This window comes from Megascapheus bottae, chromosome 21 (genome assembly GCF_031878675.1).
Source record: "Megascapheus bottae isolate mThoBot1 chromosome 21, mThoBot2.hap1, whole genome shotgun sequence".
Classification (NCBI taxonomy): Eukaryota; Metazoa; Chordata; class Mammalia; order Rodentia; family Geomyidae; genus Megascapheus; species Megascapheus bottae.
In genome coordinates, this window is record NC_143529.1 from 25983325 (window position 1) to 25999863 (window position 16539).

Here is a 16539-nt window from a genome sequence, read left to right on the forward strand (position 1 = left end):
AGATCTCAGGATTCATAACTCTTTTAAAAGGAAGGGCTGAGCAGAAAGTAAGGAGGAGAGGGAGGATATCTGTTGAGAATCAGGTCTTCAATTTGGGATTCAAATTTGTTACACTCTAGAGTCCTGATATTGAGCTGCTGATCTGAGACCATTAACATGTTTTCATTTATAGCTGATAACTGAGTCTTACAAAGTTAGGTTTACGTTTCAACTAGTGTTTCGAGATAGCTGTCTGACTAGACCAGTTGGGAGGAAGTGTAAAGAAAAATGAAATGCCTTTGCAGTGTTCATTTTTCTTTTCAAGATTTCATCTTTTTTAAATGTACAAATGACCATATAATAATTGATTAATAAACATTTATGCTTTCATAAAAAATATTTAAATAGGACTTTCACCAAAACATCATTTTCATAAAGCCGTCCCTTTCATTACAATCCTGGATTTCCTTGGAGCTTTATCTGATGTTTTTGTTGTTAATTTGATTTTTAAAAAATAAAATGAGGGCCGGGAGTTTGGTCCAGTGGTAGAGTGCTTGCTTAGCATGCACAAAGACCCGGGTTCAATTCCTCGGTACCACATACATAGAAAAAAGCTGTAAGTGGTGCTGTGGCTCAAGTGGTAGAGCTTTAACCTTGAGAAAGCCCAAGGTCAGTGCTCACGCCCTGAGTTCAAAGCCCAGGACTGGCAAAAAAAAATGAGGTAACTGTGTGTTTAGACTTATGTGGGGTTTCTAAGTTGTCGTATTCACACCTGTAGCTGTCTTTACTTCCCTCATCTCCTTGTGCTAGCAAACGTTTCTGATTTTTGTCTCTGGATGCAAGTCTTGTCTCCTTTTTTCTGTGAGTGCGTTATCTTTAACATTCATGCCTCCGTTCACTTTGTTGAAGCATGTGTCTCTTGGCAGGAATCCTAATTTGTCTACATTTACCGTGGTGTGGGTAGAGCCTCAGTTTTCCTTGAGTTTGTCTCATATGACCATCCCAGTTTGGAGAGCCAAACTCTTTCTTCCTCGTGGAGATCATAAAACGGCAAAGACAAGTGCTCAAGGCTCTTTCCTGAGATGACGACTTAAATTCTCATACTCTCCTGGGGTCCTTGAGAAATAGGCCACTCTCTGATCATTTCTGAGCACTTGCCAGCATGCCTGAAATATGAGGAGAGGGAGAAGATGGGTCTGCTTTTCTAATTAGTTTTTTTTTCCTCCAGTAAGTCATATCCCTTTCCTTTTAAGTGATGGAACACATTAGAGTTCTTAAGAGATGTCTATTTTCCACTGGGGTTTACATCATCATTTTATCTAATTATTTCCCAATTATGAATAATAATTAAACCAAATGGTGATGCAAACCGGAGCAGTAACAATATATCTTTTTAGAAAAGCTCCCCAAAGGAGCTAGAGAACACCAAGGTTGAATATTCTTTGTTCAGACTCAGCAGCCAGTCTTCACGGAGGCAAAAAGTCAGGAACTTTGATTCGTAAAGCATGTCCAGTGTCCTTTGACCAGATTTAGGGGGGAGAGTAGTTCAGTCCTCAACCGTTTTGGTCCACTTTCATGCTAGTTTAGTATTTACAACAGACATAGGCATTGCAGCAGGAGTTGGCCATTGTCTACAGAATAGAAAGCATCTAGGATATTTATGTAGGAGCTAGCAGGCAGTTTTTGAGACAAGTCTTTTGTTGTATTATTATTATGAGTGGATCACTTTGGCACCATCAACAGATCCCTCATCAAATTCTTTACATCTTGGTAGATGGACAAAGAGAGATTTTTTTTAAATCAATTTAAATGCTCTATAAGCTTCAATAGATAGTAAGAGATTCTACGTCTTAAATCAAGTTGCCAAAGTATCTTAAGCTTAGACAACTCTTAAGATCTAATGTGACAATAACAAATAAAAACACATAATTCAATGGTGGCACTACATATGAAGATAGATTTGGAAAGTGTCTGGAAAAAAGTGTTAGTGAATATCCTTTCTTGCCAATCTTAGCTGAAGTAAAGAATTTATAAATGAAACATCATAAAGATTAAAGACATTCTGTCCTTCGAAGATACCATAAATAAAGAGTCAAAGGCAGGAAGAATACCTTCCCCAAATATGTATCTAAAAAGGATATTTATTCAGAATATAAAAAGGTCCCTTATAAAACTATGATAAAAACTGTCTAAACAATAGCATTAGGATGACTAACGCACAAAGAGAAAAGATGATTAACACCAGAAAAATGTATATTCAAGCCACAATCATGTATTAGGAACCTATTAAAATTATCAAAATTAAAATCCCTGATATACATACAAACAGATAATATAAGCTACTGAAACTCACTTTACTGATGGTAATACAAAGTGATATATAATTTCAGATAAATTGATTTACAGTTTCTTATAAAGTTAAGCCCATCTGAAAATTCTGCTTCTAAATATCCAAGAGAAATGAACATGGTACTGAGGAATCAAACCCAGGTCTTCGTGTATGCTAGGCAAGCACTCTACCACTAGGCCACACACCCAGCCCTCTCATAGATTATCAACAATTAATGGAGCAACAATCTATGACATATTCATATGAGGAGATACTATATATTAAAAGAAAATATTAACTTCAATTGTAAAAAAAAAAAAAGATGCAAACAGCATGGATGAGTCTCCTGGATGCTACCTGAAAAAAGAGAAACCAGATACAAAAGAGTATGTGCTACACAATTCCAATTAAATAGAGTTTTAGAGCAGGAAAAAGTAGTGGATGGTGATGAGCTCAGATCATTTGCCTGAAGCAGCTCTGTGTGTATTTCAAGAAGGACTGCAAAAGGGCTCTTAAATGGAGAGTGAATCAAGAAAGGAATGAAAGAACTTTGTAGGTAAGGGAACTGTTTAGGCTTTGTCTTGGTGTTGGATAGAGAGTGTGTCTTTATACATCACATACATAGAAAGCCACTCAGTTTACTCTTGAGATGTGTGTTTCCTTTTACCTAAATTATATCTCAATACAATTCTGTAGGAGTAAATTACACTGTTTCATAGCTTAGAAAGCAAATTCTTATGCAATAATGTTTTCTACATTTTTCTAAGCACCACAGCTCTGTTTTCAAGCATTTTTTTTTGGTCAGTCATAGGGCTTGAACTCTGGGCCTGGGTCCTGTCCCTGAGCTCTTCAGCTCAAGACTAGAGCTCTACTACTTGAGCCCCAGCACCTTCCAGTTTTCTGGTGGTTAAATGGATATGAGAATCTCACAGACTTTAGTGCCTGGACTGGCTTTGAACCACGATCCTCAGATCTCAGCCTCTTGAATAGATAGGATTACAGGTGTAAGTCATGGGTGCCTGGTTTAAGAAAAATTTTATGTGTGATTCCAAGACATAAAATAGACAAAAGCAGAGTTGTTAGAGTTGAAACAAGGAGTCCTAGAGACCGATAAAGCCTGTGTTACTCTCTCTGACCTTATCTTGATACTGTTACCCATTCTTTTCATAACTCAGTGATGAAAGTAATAAAAGATTTGTTTTACTATAACATCAACTGTACAGAAAGAGGCTCAAAATTCAAACATGATGGAACAAGGTCCTGGAAGCTTGGTCATAAGCTATGACTTATGACCTACAATCTATACCTTATTCTTAGTGAATGTCTAGAAAGTCTAAAGAACAGTACTCAAACATTGTGAGGGATATAAAGTAATATAAAATTCTCCTAGTTCTAAAGGTTTTACAGTCCACTTGGGGATGGGAGTTATATGTTCATATTTAGAGAAAACCGAGAGATAAAGGGGATTCTCTTCATTGTATTCAATTCTTGTGTAACTGAAGGGGTCTTATTCTGTGCAGGAGGGGTATATACAGGTAGACTCCAGCATCAGACCACAGGCCACCCTTTCCATTGTGTGTGTGTGTGTGTGTGTGTGTGTGTGTGTGTGTGTGTGTGTGTGTTTAGTAGGGGATGGAAATGGAAGAGAGTTGGTCAAGGTTAACCTACAGATCTTTTCACTGCCAGGTTCTGATGGATCACCTATAAAAGCATTGAGTTAATGCTGCAATTTTCTCTCTCATAAGGTCCTGTGCATCCATCTTTGCAATTCCAGTCCCATCACAGCTGGTGCTATTCATTTATTTATTTTAAAGTTCAATTTGTGATGCAGTTAGAAGAGACTGTCAGCAAGGGAGGATCAGATGGAAAGTTTATTTTTTCCCCCGGCAGGGAAAAGCCAGAGAAGGGAGACTCCTGGTAGGAGGCTTATTGAATTTATTTGGTTAATTTTTTCCCCCTAAAAGTTCTTTCCTCTGAGAGGACATTTTTGAATTTTTCTGTTTAAATGCAGAGCCCAAAGTGGAAAAATTTAAAATTTGATTTTTCTATTTTGACAGCACATACTAAAGAAACAGTGATGTTGACTAAATTTCCTGTAATGAAAGTAGGGAAGAGGTTGAAATTTCTTCTCAAGGAGATTGAAGGCTTCTGATCCTATTTAATTATCTGTTTATCATTGGAGATGCATTTATTTTCATTAATAAAACACTGAGTTAGAGTTATCAGTTTAAACAAACACATGTGAAACTGGGCTGTGGGGATACCAACATGACACCACCCAGTGAAGATGCTTTACAAGGTGCTGGGAAAATCCCCTCTCTGTAGATTTTTCATGTATGTATGCATGCATGTATGTATTTAGTTTTTGGTTGGTCTTGAACTCTGGGCCTGGGCTCTGTCCTTGAGCACTTCAGCTCAAAGCTAGAGTTCTACCATTTGAGCCACAGTACCACTTCTGATTTTCTGGGTTATGTGGAGATAAGAGTCTCATGGACATTTCAGTGCCTAGGCTGGCTTTAAACCATGATCCAAAAAGCTAAGATTACAGGCGTAAATCACTGCACCTGGCATGTCTAGGTTTTTTTATGCTAGAAATGCTTTATAATTTGTGTGAGATATACCAAAGTAAAAGGGAAAGATAAGAATGCAGAGCAGTGGCAATAAGTATGAAAAATAACTTGCATGTTTTAAAGGTTTAGGAAAATTGGAACAAAAAAATCTCGTAGGGTTGGTGCATGATTTCTTAGGATTTTTTTTTAACATGATCATAGCTATCCTGAAGACCTTTTGTATGTCATCCACAATAATGTTCAAACTTAGTTGAAAGGGGATTTTGCTTGTTTCCTCTACCAGTATCTGAGGACATAGATCATTATTAAAACCTCATGAAGAAAGGCTGAATCAAACATATTGGAATATTCTGATTACAATGCAAAAATCTGAGCAATAATATGATAACATTTGAAGTCATTAACCAGCCTAATTTTGTAGTTCAAATTATTTCCCAAATTAAATGTGAATACTTTATAGAATTACGCTGGAAAGGATATCAGACTGAACTAAATACACTGAAGTCTATGTTAGCACTGGTACCAACCAGGAGTCCTGAGGAAGAGAGAATGGGTTGGCCAAAGAGGAAATATTTCTGAATTTTAAATTTTAATTCTATTGGCTTCACTCCATGTGGTAATTATTAACTGGGAACAAATAAAAGATGATATGGTAAATCAATGTACTTAAACATAAGAAGATACTCTAGATAAAATTATAACCTTTTTATGAATTTCCAGCAGGAAGTTAAATAATGAGTTCTAGTTATTATTGGAGATTTTCGAAGTTTTTTCAATATGATAGATTTTTTTTTTGCCAGTCCTGGGGCTTGAACTTAGGGCCTGAGCACTGTCCTTGGACACTTTTTGCTCAAGGCTAGAGCCCGCCCACTTGAGCTACAGTGCCACTTCTGGCTTTTTTTATGTATGTGGTACCAAAGTATCGAATTGAGGGTTTTGTGTATGCTAGGTGAACATTCTACTACTAGACCAAACTCCTGACCCCTGATAATTTATTTTTTGGTATGGAGAGCTTGACGTTAAAATTTAAGGTTTAATTGGTTTGTGGTGATATCACCCATACTGGTATACCTTTTTTCTTTTGTTGCAATGGTATTTTTCTATCTTTCCTACAATCATGTGATTGAATCCTGGCTAGAGCAATGTGGGCAGAAGTGAAAAAAATCCATTCCCAGTCTGACAGCTGCAAAGTTCTACATGGTTCTAAGTTTTTCTTACCCTTCTTACCTTTCAGAGGTGTGTCTCCAGGACAAGATGGCTGACCCACGTGAGAAGAGCAACCTGCTTTCCTAAGTCACATTTTGGAGGACAGTTTACAAACATACACATTGAACTTCGCATAGGTTAGGACTGAATTTCTATCTTGTTAGCTATTGAGATTTTGACTTTGGGATTTTTTCTGCTATTACTGTTAACACTAACCATGTTAATACCTTGACTGACACAAATTCGGACAATATAAGCCAAGTCTACAACAAGATAATGTCAGTGAGTCACTTTTTTTGTATTGACTCCAACAGGAGGCATTTTGTCCTTCTCTTGCCTTATCCTATTGAAAAGCATGGTTGTATAGGATTAACACTAATATATTCTGTTTTTTTAAAAACATATCCCCTGTTATCCTGGTCTTCTCTTCTATCTGCTGTATTATTCAAAGTGACCACCCAGAACACAGATGCTCAATTTGCACTGGGGTCTGGTTTTGGTCATATGTAGCTGAGGGGGCTGTGAAATTTGTTTTCCCCGGTGATGAAGTGTAGACGCCTTTCCTTGGGGGATGCTGTTTTAGCTGAACCCCACTAGGATTCTGCTGACCTGCTGGCCTTCCACACATTGACACACATTGGCCCACAGCCCAGCCCTGCACAGCTGGCTGTAACAGTCCTCGATATGTTAGAATCTGCTCCCAAGAGAACTCCATGTAAGTAGGAGCTGGTAGGAAAACAAAGATAAAATTAATGTAAGCTTTGTTTAAGTATAAAATGAATTCTCCAAGACAAGAATCTTTCCAGGTATGATATTTATCAATCTTATGGCATTCAGGATGAAGAGGTTAGGGATTATTTGTGTGAACACACACATATATGTGTGTGTGTATATATATATATATATAATGAAAGTCTCATTTGCTATGAATGGATGGATATATTTTAAAAAATAGTTTGAATGGTTTCTTTTGGGGAGTAAATGCTGTGCTTATTACCTAGAGAGACTCATAAATCTACACACTATTTTTTTAATAGCTAACGACAAATTTCAATTGACAAGTCAGCTATTTTTTGAAATACAGCCTTATAATCAGGGATAGATCTAGGTTTACTGAGACTGGAAATGTATATGATTTCGAGGATCTTTTTAGTGAAATGATTTCAAGATTAGATGTATAGAAAAATACTATTTAGAATGAGAAAAGAGATTACAGCAAGTTATAACATTAAGAAATTGTCTGCATAAACAACACAAAATTTGTAACTACTTTAGATCTATTTATAAATACACTGTGATTCTTTTCCTTATATTTTAAATTATAAACTCTTTGACCATACATTATTTTTGCTAATCCTGAGCTTGAATTCAGTGCCTTGTCACTGTCCCTGAAATTTTTTTTTCAAAGGTAGCACTCTTAACCACATTTCACCTCTGCTGTGTGTGTGTGTGTGTGTGTGTGTGTGTGTGTGTGTATGGTTAATTGGTAATAAGAGACTCAAGATCTTTCCTTCCCAAGCTGGCTGTGGAAGATGTAGCTGGAATTATAGGCATGAACTATCTGCAGCTGGTGCATGTCTTTATATCACAGTGACTTTGTAACATCGTCCATTCAGAAAGCAGTTGCATAATGCAGTCTTTCCTTTAGCATGTTTGGAAGTTTCTTTGGTTTTGTACATCATATATGGCATTTGAATGGAAATGATTACTTTTATGGTTAAATTTGGGGAAATTTCTATCATTTTTTCATATACGAGTAGTTATGGTTGAAAACATTTTCACAGATTAGCATCAAGCACTACTTCTAAACCTGCTTCTATCTTCTACTTTTTATACACATTCCACTATGCAATGCTTTATCTTGATGAGGCCTTTATATGGGATTATATATGCTAAACTCTCTGCCTTACACTTTAACAAAAATGAATATTAGGAAGGTGAAATATGGATAAATCAGGGGTGAAAGGACAAGTGAGGGGAAGGCAGGCAGAAAGCAGGCAAGATGAAGGGTTAATATGCTTTATATGCATGTATGAACATGGGACAAGAAAATTAGTTAAAATTGGTTTAGGCAAAGGAGGAGAGGTGGATTAATTTTTTTCCCTGTGGTGGGGTTTGAACCTCTTTAGCTCTACTTTTGAGCCAAGCCCATTTCTTGTTTTCTAGAGGTTAATTATAGATAAGAGGCTCAGGTTCTTTTGTGCCCCAGCTGGCTTTGAACCCTGATCCTCAGATCTCAGCCTCCTGAGTAGCGAGAATTTCAGGTGTGAACCACACCCAGCTTAAGAGGTGGATTTTTGTACTGGAAGGATTAAGTGGCCAAGATACATTACATACATAAACAAACTTCTTTATTTTATTTATGTGTTTATGTATTTATGCATTCATTTATTTATATATTTATTTGCCAGTCCTGGGGCTTGAACTCAGGGCCTAGGCACTGTCCTTGGACACTTTTTGCTCAAGGCTGCCACTCTGCCACTTGAGCCACAACCCCACTTCTGGCTTTTTCTTAATATGTGGTACTAAGGAATGGAGCCCAGGGCTTCATGCATGCTAGCCAAGCATTCTTACCACTAGGCTATGCTCCTGGCCCAAACGAACATGGTTAAGGGATCTCCCCTGAGCCAGTAGCATGTGGCTCATGCCTGTCATTCTTGCAACTCAAGATCTGAGGACTGTGGTTCAAAGCCAGCCTAGGCAGGGAAGACTGTGAAATTCTTAACCATCAAAAAGCCTAAAGTGGCCAAACTGGTAGAGCTCTAACCTTGAATACAAAATGCTCACGGACAGCACCCAGGCCCTTACTTCGATTCATTGAACTGGAACCAAAAAACAAACTCCTCTGTACAATAAATTTAGAAAAAAAAACGATTAAAATTCTGAAAAGGTTTAACTTGTGGTTATAATCAATAAAGTACAATAACTTCTGAAAGGAACTTTGACAGTATTTCCAAGTAGAGAGATGGGTTAACAGGACATTACGGTCTAATCATAAAAAGGACATTAGATATACAGTTTCGGGGGCATACAACAGGAACAGGAGGATCACTATTATGTTTACACCAACAGATTTCTAATTTCTCTGACATTATGTGTACTAACCGCATTGCTACTTTTTTTTTCTCATGGCAGTGGTCTTCAAATTAACTAGGAATCACAGATTTGACTTGAAAGACAATGAAAGATTCTGCCAGAATTAGCAGAGTAATTAGAAGTTATGTGTCTTTACTAGACACAAGCACACATTCTTCTTTTGTACTTTCCTTTTTCTTCATTGAAGAGGGGAAAACGAGATGAGGAGAGGAAGTGGAGAGAGGGAAATGAGAACAAAAACATGAGAAAGGATAGCAATGTGTGTGAAGTAATGCACCTTCTATCTGGCAAACATAATGTAACCCTTCTATGAATTACAATACAAATATATTTAAAAAATCTTCATTGATAAATCACTATACTGTACCGAGAACCAATCAGGTTTCATAACATATTTGAAATAAAATTGTTTATACAGGGACCCCACAAAAATATTTGCCTGTCACTCTATGCGTCCTCTCCTCAAGCTCTGTCTCAGTTATACTTGCCTGATTAAAGTCCATAAAGGAGGAAGCTGGATGAAAAGAGGTGCCAGCATAAACTTCAGAGGTAAAAATTCTGTATGTAACCACACAAACACCTATGTTGTTGAATATTTTGTTGAGTCTTCTCTCAGGGTTTTGGTAGTGCATCAAGCAAGTATGCAGCTTGGCAGTTAGAGTCATAATAGCTCCATCCAAAAGCCATTTCTGGCAGTGAATCTGAGTCTGCAGGACAATGGTGTCTTTGAAGACTACTGGCCATGCTTTACCCAGACAAGGGTTTAGGACTCATCTAAAAATAAAATAATTTCAAGAACTTTTTATTTACTTGATTTTCCCTAGATCCTTTCCATTGCAACCTACTCAAAACCCTGCAGAGTAACTTTTTTCCCCATTCAATTGACCTTGATAACAAATACAGCAGAATTTGATTAATTCATCTTATATGTCCATAATTAATGTAAAAGGGCCAACAGTCTCTCAGCTCTTAGAAAAGATCTAATAATGAAGTTCAAGTGCAGTTTAATCGAACCTAATTTTAAGAAATATAATGGCTAGAGAATTACCATGAAAAGTTGTAAGTGCTATGCAAATGTAAAATATCCTCATTATTATTGTGATTATTAGTGGAATTCCTATAAGCTAATGTTCACTTAGTTGCTGCATTATAAAAAGACAAAATAGCCCAATTTCTCTGGCCTCCTGGATCTTGTCTTTTTTCTCTCTGTCCTTTATCTGTTGTGTCCCTAGTCCCAGCCAAATGCCTGAAATTTGGTAAGCATTCAGTAATTACTTGTTGAGATATTAGATAAATGATCTCTGAATGTATGTTTATAAAATTTCCTTTATCAGATCTTGTGCTAAGAACAATTCTTTCTGACTGAATGATACTCGATGTATGGATTTTCTAAGGATGAATTCTTAGAATTGAAATTTTTACACTGTAAGCCTTGAATCATTTTTATAGGGATTGCCAAACTGCCTTTGAGAAATTTTTATTTATTTAAAAATTACTTAACAAGGGTCTTTTCATGTCAGGCACTGTGCTAAGCACTTCTGGAGAAGTAGTGCTGATTAAGACTTCAAGTCCTCATAGACTTAGATTATAACCAGGAAGATAAAAGATGAAAGGCTATCAAATTTAAAAATAATGTAACTTCAGTAGTGGTGAGTGCTATGAAAAAAAATTTAAAAAGAGATGAAAGAATTTTATGTTTGCATTAGTATGTTTACATATTCATTTAAGTCTTTCTACTATGTGTGGCCATGGGAAAAGAAACATATTAAGACTATGAGGTTAACAGACACAGCTCTGAAATGGTATGAATTCCTAGGGACTTTAAGTAACTCTTGGCTTACCTGGTCAGTTGGAGGCTTCAAAAATACATATGGAAGGTGAGGTAGCTCATGCCTGTAATCCTAGCTACTCAAGAGGCTGAGATCTGAGGATTGCAGTTCAAAGCCAACCCCACACTACAAAGCCTTGATACTCTTATCTCCAATTAATCTCTAGAAAATGCAAAATGGTGCTGTGGCTCAAGGGTAGGATGGTAGCCTTGAGCTGAAGAGCTCAGTGAAATTGCCGAGGCCCAAGGTTCAAGCCCCATGAACCGCTCCCTCAAAAAAACCAAAACCAAAATAAAACAAAAGAAATACATGAAAATTCAGCTTAAGACTTTTCCACAGTTGCCCAAAGTTACCGGGCAACTAGTAATAGTTGCTAACTAGAAATAGTCACTTGTCTTTTGAGGAACTGCCATACTGCTTTCCATAGTGGTTGAACGAGTTTGCACTCCCACCAACAGTGTAGTAGTGATCCCTCCTGGCCACATCCCCTCCAGCATCTGTTGTTATGAGTTTTCTTGATCCTGGCCATTCTAACTGGAGTGAGGTGGAATCTTAGAGTTGTTTTGATTTACATTTCTTTTATGACCAGAGATTTTGAGCATTTCTTCATGTGTCTATAGGCCATTTTTGTTTCTTCTTCAGAGAAGACTCTCTTTAAGTCTTTGGCCCATCTTTTAATGGGATGGTTGTTTCTTTGGAGATGAGTTTGGGAGTGATTCAATTTTTTGAGCTGTTGATATATTTTAGATATGAGGCCTTTGTCCCCTTTGTCTGTTGTATGGTTGGTGAAGATCTTCTCTCATTCTGTAGGCTTCCTAATTAATTTACTAGCTATGTCCCTTGCCATACAAAAGCTCTGCAGTTTAATGCAGTCCCACTTATCCAGCCTTTCTCTGATTTGTTGTGATTCTTGGTTCTTATTAAGAAAGTTTCGACCTGTGCCAAGGAGGCCTAGTGTATCTCCTTGTATCTTCTTGTAAAGTTTTCAGTGTGTCGGCTTTTACCTAGAGATCTTTGATCCATTTGGAGTTAATTCTAGTGCAGGGTGACAAAGAAGGATCCAACTTTAGTTTTCTTCGGTGCACTATTTACCATAGCAAAGATATGGAACCAACCCAGATGTCTCTCAGTTGATGAGTGGATCAACAAGATGTGGTATTTTTACACAATGGAATTCTACACTGCTGTCGGAAAGAATGACATCGCCCCATTTGTTAGGAAATGGAAAGACTTAGAAAAAATCACATTAAGTGAAGTAAGCCAGACTCAAAGGAACTTAGGCTCAACGGTTTCCCTCATTTCTCATAGAAACCTTGGCCTCTCATAACAGAGATTTGCAATAGAGCAAAACTTTGATACATAAGGCCATATAATATGAAGCTAATTGAAAGGACCTCCAGGATATAGAAACAAAAGCCATATAATGAGTGATTGTTGCCCTTAATGTACTATATTATCTCTCATCTCTTTTGCTGTCCCTTGGTTATCTTATATTGTTACAGTATCTTACTTTGTTATCTGATATATTGGATATATATGTATTTGGTTATTTGAAATTGGATAGGGAAGGGGGAAAAGAAGATGGGGGAAATGGGGACCAAGACATGAGAAAGGGCATCAATGTATGTGAATTAATGCACCTTCTATCTGGCAAATATAATGTAGCCCTTCTATTAATTACAATAAAAATATGTAAACACACACACACACACACACAAAAAAAAAAAAGATATAGTCACTTGTGGGGGCAGGGAGCGTGGCCAAGTGGTAGAGTGCTTGCCTAACATGCACAAAGCCCTGGGTTCCATTCCTGGAAATTATATACACAGAATAAGCCAGAAGTGGTACTGTGGCTCAAGTCATAGAGTGATAGCTTTGAGAAAGCACAATTACGGTGCCCCAGGCCCTTAGTGCAAGTTCCAGGATTGGAAAAAAAATAAGAAAAGAAATGAAAGAAAAAGAAATAGTCATCTGTAGAGACAGGGTGTCACTTAGAGACAGGGCCATAGTGGCATGAAGGGAGATTAAGGAGATAAACTCCATCAATAATTCATCACAGTAGTTCATGTCCAGGAGCAGCTGAGCCTGACATATTGGCAGAATAACCATGTAAAGACAGGGCCAGGTTTGCATTGAGAAGAACAGAGCCCTTTTGAGGTTCCATTTTAGAGGTCAGAATTAGTGAGCCAGTACCATGATACTGTTTCTCCTACAATTGCAATCCCAGAACCCTGGGGCAAGGCTAGAGAAACAGAAATGCTTCTTCTCAGGATTGCACTTGATAACCTATTTTCAGACTGTTTACTTCCTATCACAGAATGGTGAGGTTGACAGTTTTGCTTGCCTTTGTTCCATGTGTGGGGTAGAGTTGTGGCATCCATCAAGTTGGGAGTTGAATATTCTGGCCATCTTGGTTGGTAACGAAACATGCCAGATGTAGTACTTGATCCTGCAAGGATACTTTTGTATGACAGTGGCAGGAGTGACATCAAGTGAAGGAGTAAAAGAATTCTTTGGTTATACTTCTTAGGATTCCTTTGTCTTCTGGTAAAAGTTACAAAAAAAATCCTGTAACAACCACTAAAAGGATGGAACCATTGAGATGGATTCATCTCATCAAGCAAAAACCTCAGTCGTCTGAATTGCTGGCTAAAGGCAAAGGGACAAAAATGGACTATAAAAGAAGGGAGAAACAGTTAACACTTATAGCCTTGAGGCTATAGATATTAAGCTTGTTGCCAGCTTTCCAAATTCTTGCATTTCAGTCCTCCACTGGCCAGTACTTCATCTGTTTTGTTTTGAGATTTATTTCATTGGGGGATTTTTCCTTTCCAAGATTTTAACTTCTCATGAAAGCCAGCTTCTTCTGTTAGTGTCCTATGCTAGGTAGCATGATCTCTCATTGTTCTCTTTGTGCCATTTTCACTTTTAAGACTGATTTTCTTATAACAATTCATTATTAAATTATCTCTATAGAAAAACCTAAAGTAGATTTTGTTTCCCAGAAGGGATCCATCCCACTATGTGAACTGTCCTCATGTATGGTTGCAAAATTGGCTGTATTTCCTCATGGTAGGTATATTTTCCTTCCTGGTATGTGACTTGTATCAGTTCCTTCTTGAATTGACTATTTACAAGTTGGGTAAGAGGGGTGATTTCTTAACTCATCTTTTTTGAGATAGTTGCATTTTCATATGTAAACTGTGAGAATTATTACAAGCGGTATCAGGGATCTTCAGTTGATATCACAAAACCACAACATTGATGATGATACAATCAAACATTCATCAGATTTTTCCTGATTTGGGGCAGAAACATTGATCGTAATTGTAACTTGGATTCTTGATCATTTTTTTTCCCCTCTGTCAAGTGAACCAGCCTCTGAATCAGAGATACCGGCAACTAAGAGCCTCATAGTAAAATTGGCAAGAAGTAATTCATAGGCATTATAAGAACTGGTAGATGAAGTTGTGTATTATTTCAGAATAACTGATTTGCAAACAGAGAGATGAGGAACAAGAATTACCGTGGATAGAAGAGTGAGCCACAGCTTCAAACTCAGGTGGGTGGAACCATTGGACCACTGAGTGAAGATGTTCACAAGGAATAGCAGAGGATCCCCATTCTAATCGAGTTGGCACCAGGTGCAGAATCTCTTGGTGGAATGAGCTGGGAACATATGTCAGATGATGTGATGAGATGTGATATTTTGAAAACCTATTTCTGTTCTTTGTTTTGAGATAGAGTTTTACTATGTTGTCCAGGCTGGTCCCCAATACCTGGGCTAAAGAGCTCTTCCACCTGTCAAGTAGCTGGGACTGTAGTTGTGCCCTACTACACTGCGATGCTGCAGTCTCAGTGAGTGAGAAGGAGGCTGGTGAGAGATGCAGAGGGCTGACTGACATCTTGTAGGTTATGATCAAAAGAATGGATCTTATTCCCTATATAGAGCATTATAATTGATCTTTCTGACAATTATGTCCTTCTTAAATAAGGTTGAAATACACAGCCCAGTCTTATGCTCTATTTCTAGCCTTTGTCACCTAGAAGAAACAAATCCCTTCTCATTTGAGACCAGCTATACAACTGAGGATAGAAGAAATGTCTTCTCCAGTCTCCTTACTTTAGTCTGCTCATGTTCATCAAATTAGATTGTGTCTATTCATGTCTATTTCACCTCCAAGTTGGATATTCTTTGACTTCATAAAAATATTTCAACCCCCATTAGTCAATTTAGATTGTGTATACTTTTCTGTCATTGATAACACAATACCATAGACTCAAGAAGTTATGAAGCCAAGAGGTTTCTTGTGACTTTAGATGTTGAAGGATCACCTCTAGTGACGGCCTTTATGCTGGTCCCAAGGAGGGGATTGGATAGAGCACAAGAGAGACAGGGAGAGCATGTGTTTGTACTGGTCTCTTTCTCTCTTCATATAAAGCTTCCAGCATTAAATCCCAGGCCTCTGTCCCAATCTGAATCACTTCCAAGTGTCCTATCTGTACACAGTAGAGCAGGGATGACTTTCCACCTGCTTCACCCCTCACAAGAATGACCTAATTTCGGCAAGAATGACAGATCATATTCAAATCATAGCAGATTGCCTTTTGTTTCATATTGTTCAGGAGAGCGATGTTACATCTTAATTTTAATGATTGGTAATTATATATTAATAACCAATACTTTAGTACATCCTAAGACTTTAGACTCTCTAGAATGGAGGAGGCATCTCAGGTACATATGAAGGAGTGGACTTGTTGTTATCACTCCCATTCACTTCATTATTCTAAGGACATGAAACTAAGGGTGGGTATTTTCAATGAGAATATGGGAACCCAATGTATTCTACTCATAAAATAGACTTTTCTATTTGATGATGGTGATGGACAAGAGTTAGGGTTCTATGACCCAGAGAAACTTTTTCTTTAAAGAATTACTACCTAAACTTGTTTGTGGATAGGAAGCCCTTGGGAATCTTGTGGAAAATCAGATTCTGAATCAGCAGATGTGGAGTAGGACCCCAGATACTGATTTTCAGCAGATGTTGCTGGTCTATCGAACTACTTTTTTGAATAATAAGCTTCTGAAGAGCTCAACTCAGCAGGGAATCGCTCTGTCTGCCAAGACAGAAGTATTCTCACCAGCTCATTATGCTCTTAAGTGGATTCCTTCCATTATTTCAGTCTGCACAGAGAGCCTATAGTATTGTACATAACACCTCAGAATAACTGCCTTTCAACCATCTCTCAGTTCAGTACTTAGAGCCTACACAGAAAGATGATTGACTCCCAAACTGTTCTTGTTCAATTTCCTGTGTAACTGCATGACTGTCTCCATGGGACAGTGATGTGACGGATGGTAAGAGGCCAGTAGACTCAGCTATAGTTGTACAATGTTTCTTTAATGGCAATGGATATGGAAACCAAAAACTGTTAGAGAAAACAGAGACAATAAGGCACACTCCCAGATGAAGACTTCCCAGGTCCCTTGGTCTCTATGGGAACATACAGCAGCTGTTGGTACCACTTG

General features: G+C 37.7%; 1 long non-coding RNA gene across 2 annotated transcripts in view; it reads left to right on the forward strand.

Annotated features, from left to right (window-relative positions):
- Window positions 1-16539, forward strand: part of LOC150048828 (uncharacterized) — a 219157-nt gene that overhangs the window by 77261 nt on the left and 125357 nt on the right. Inside the window, exon 3 of one of the 2 annotated variants that reach the window (XR_016539101.1) lies at window positions 6113-6271. The exons of the other annotated variant lie outside the window; for it this stretch is intronic. This is a non-coding gene — a long non-coding RNA (uncharacterized LOC150048828). Of the gene's footprint in view, window positions 1-6112; window positions 6272-16539 lie in introns of those variants that run through there. 2 annotated transcript variants of the gene reach the window in all.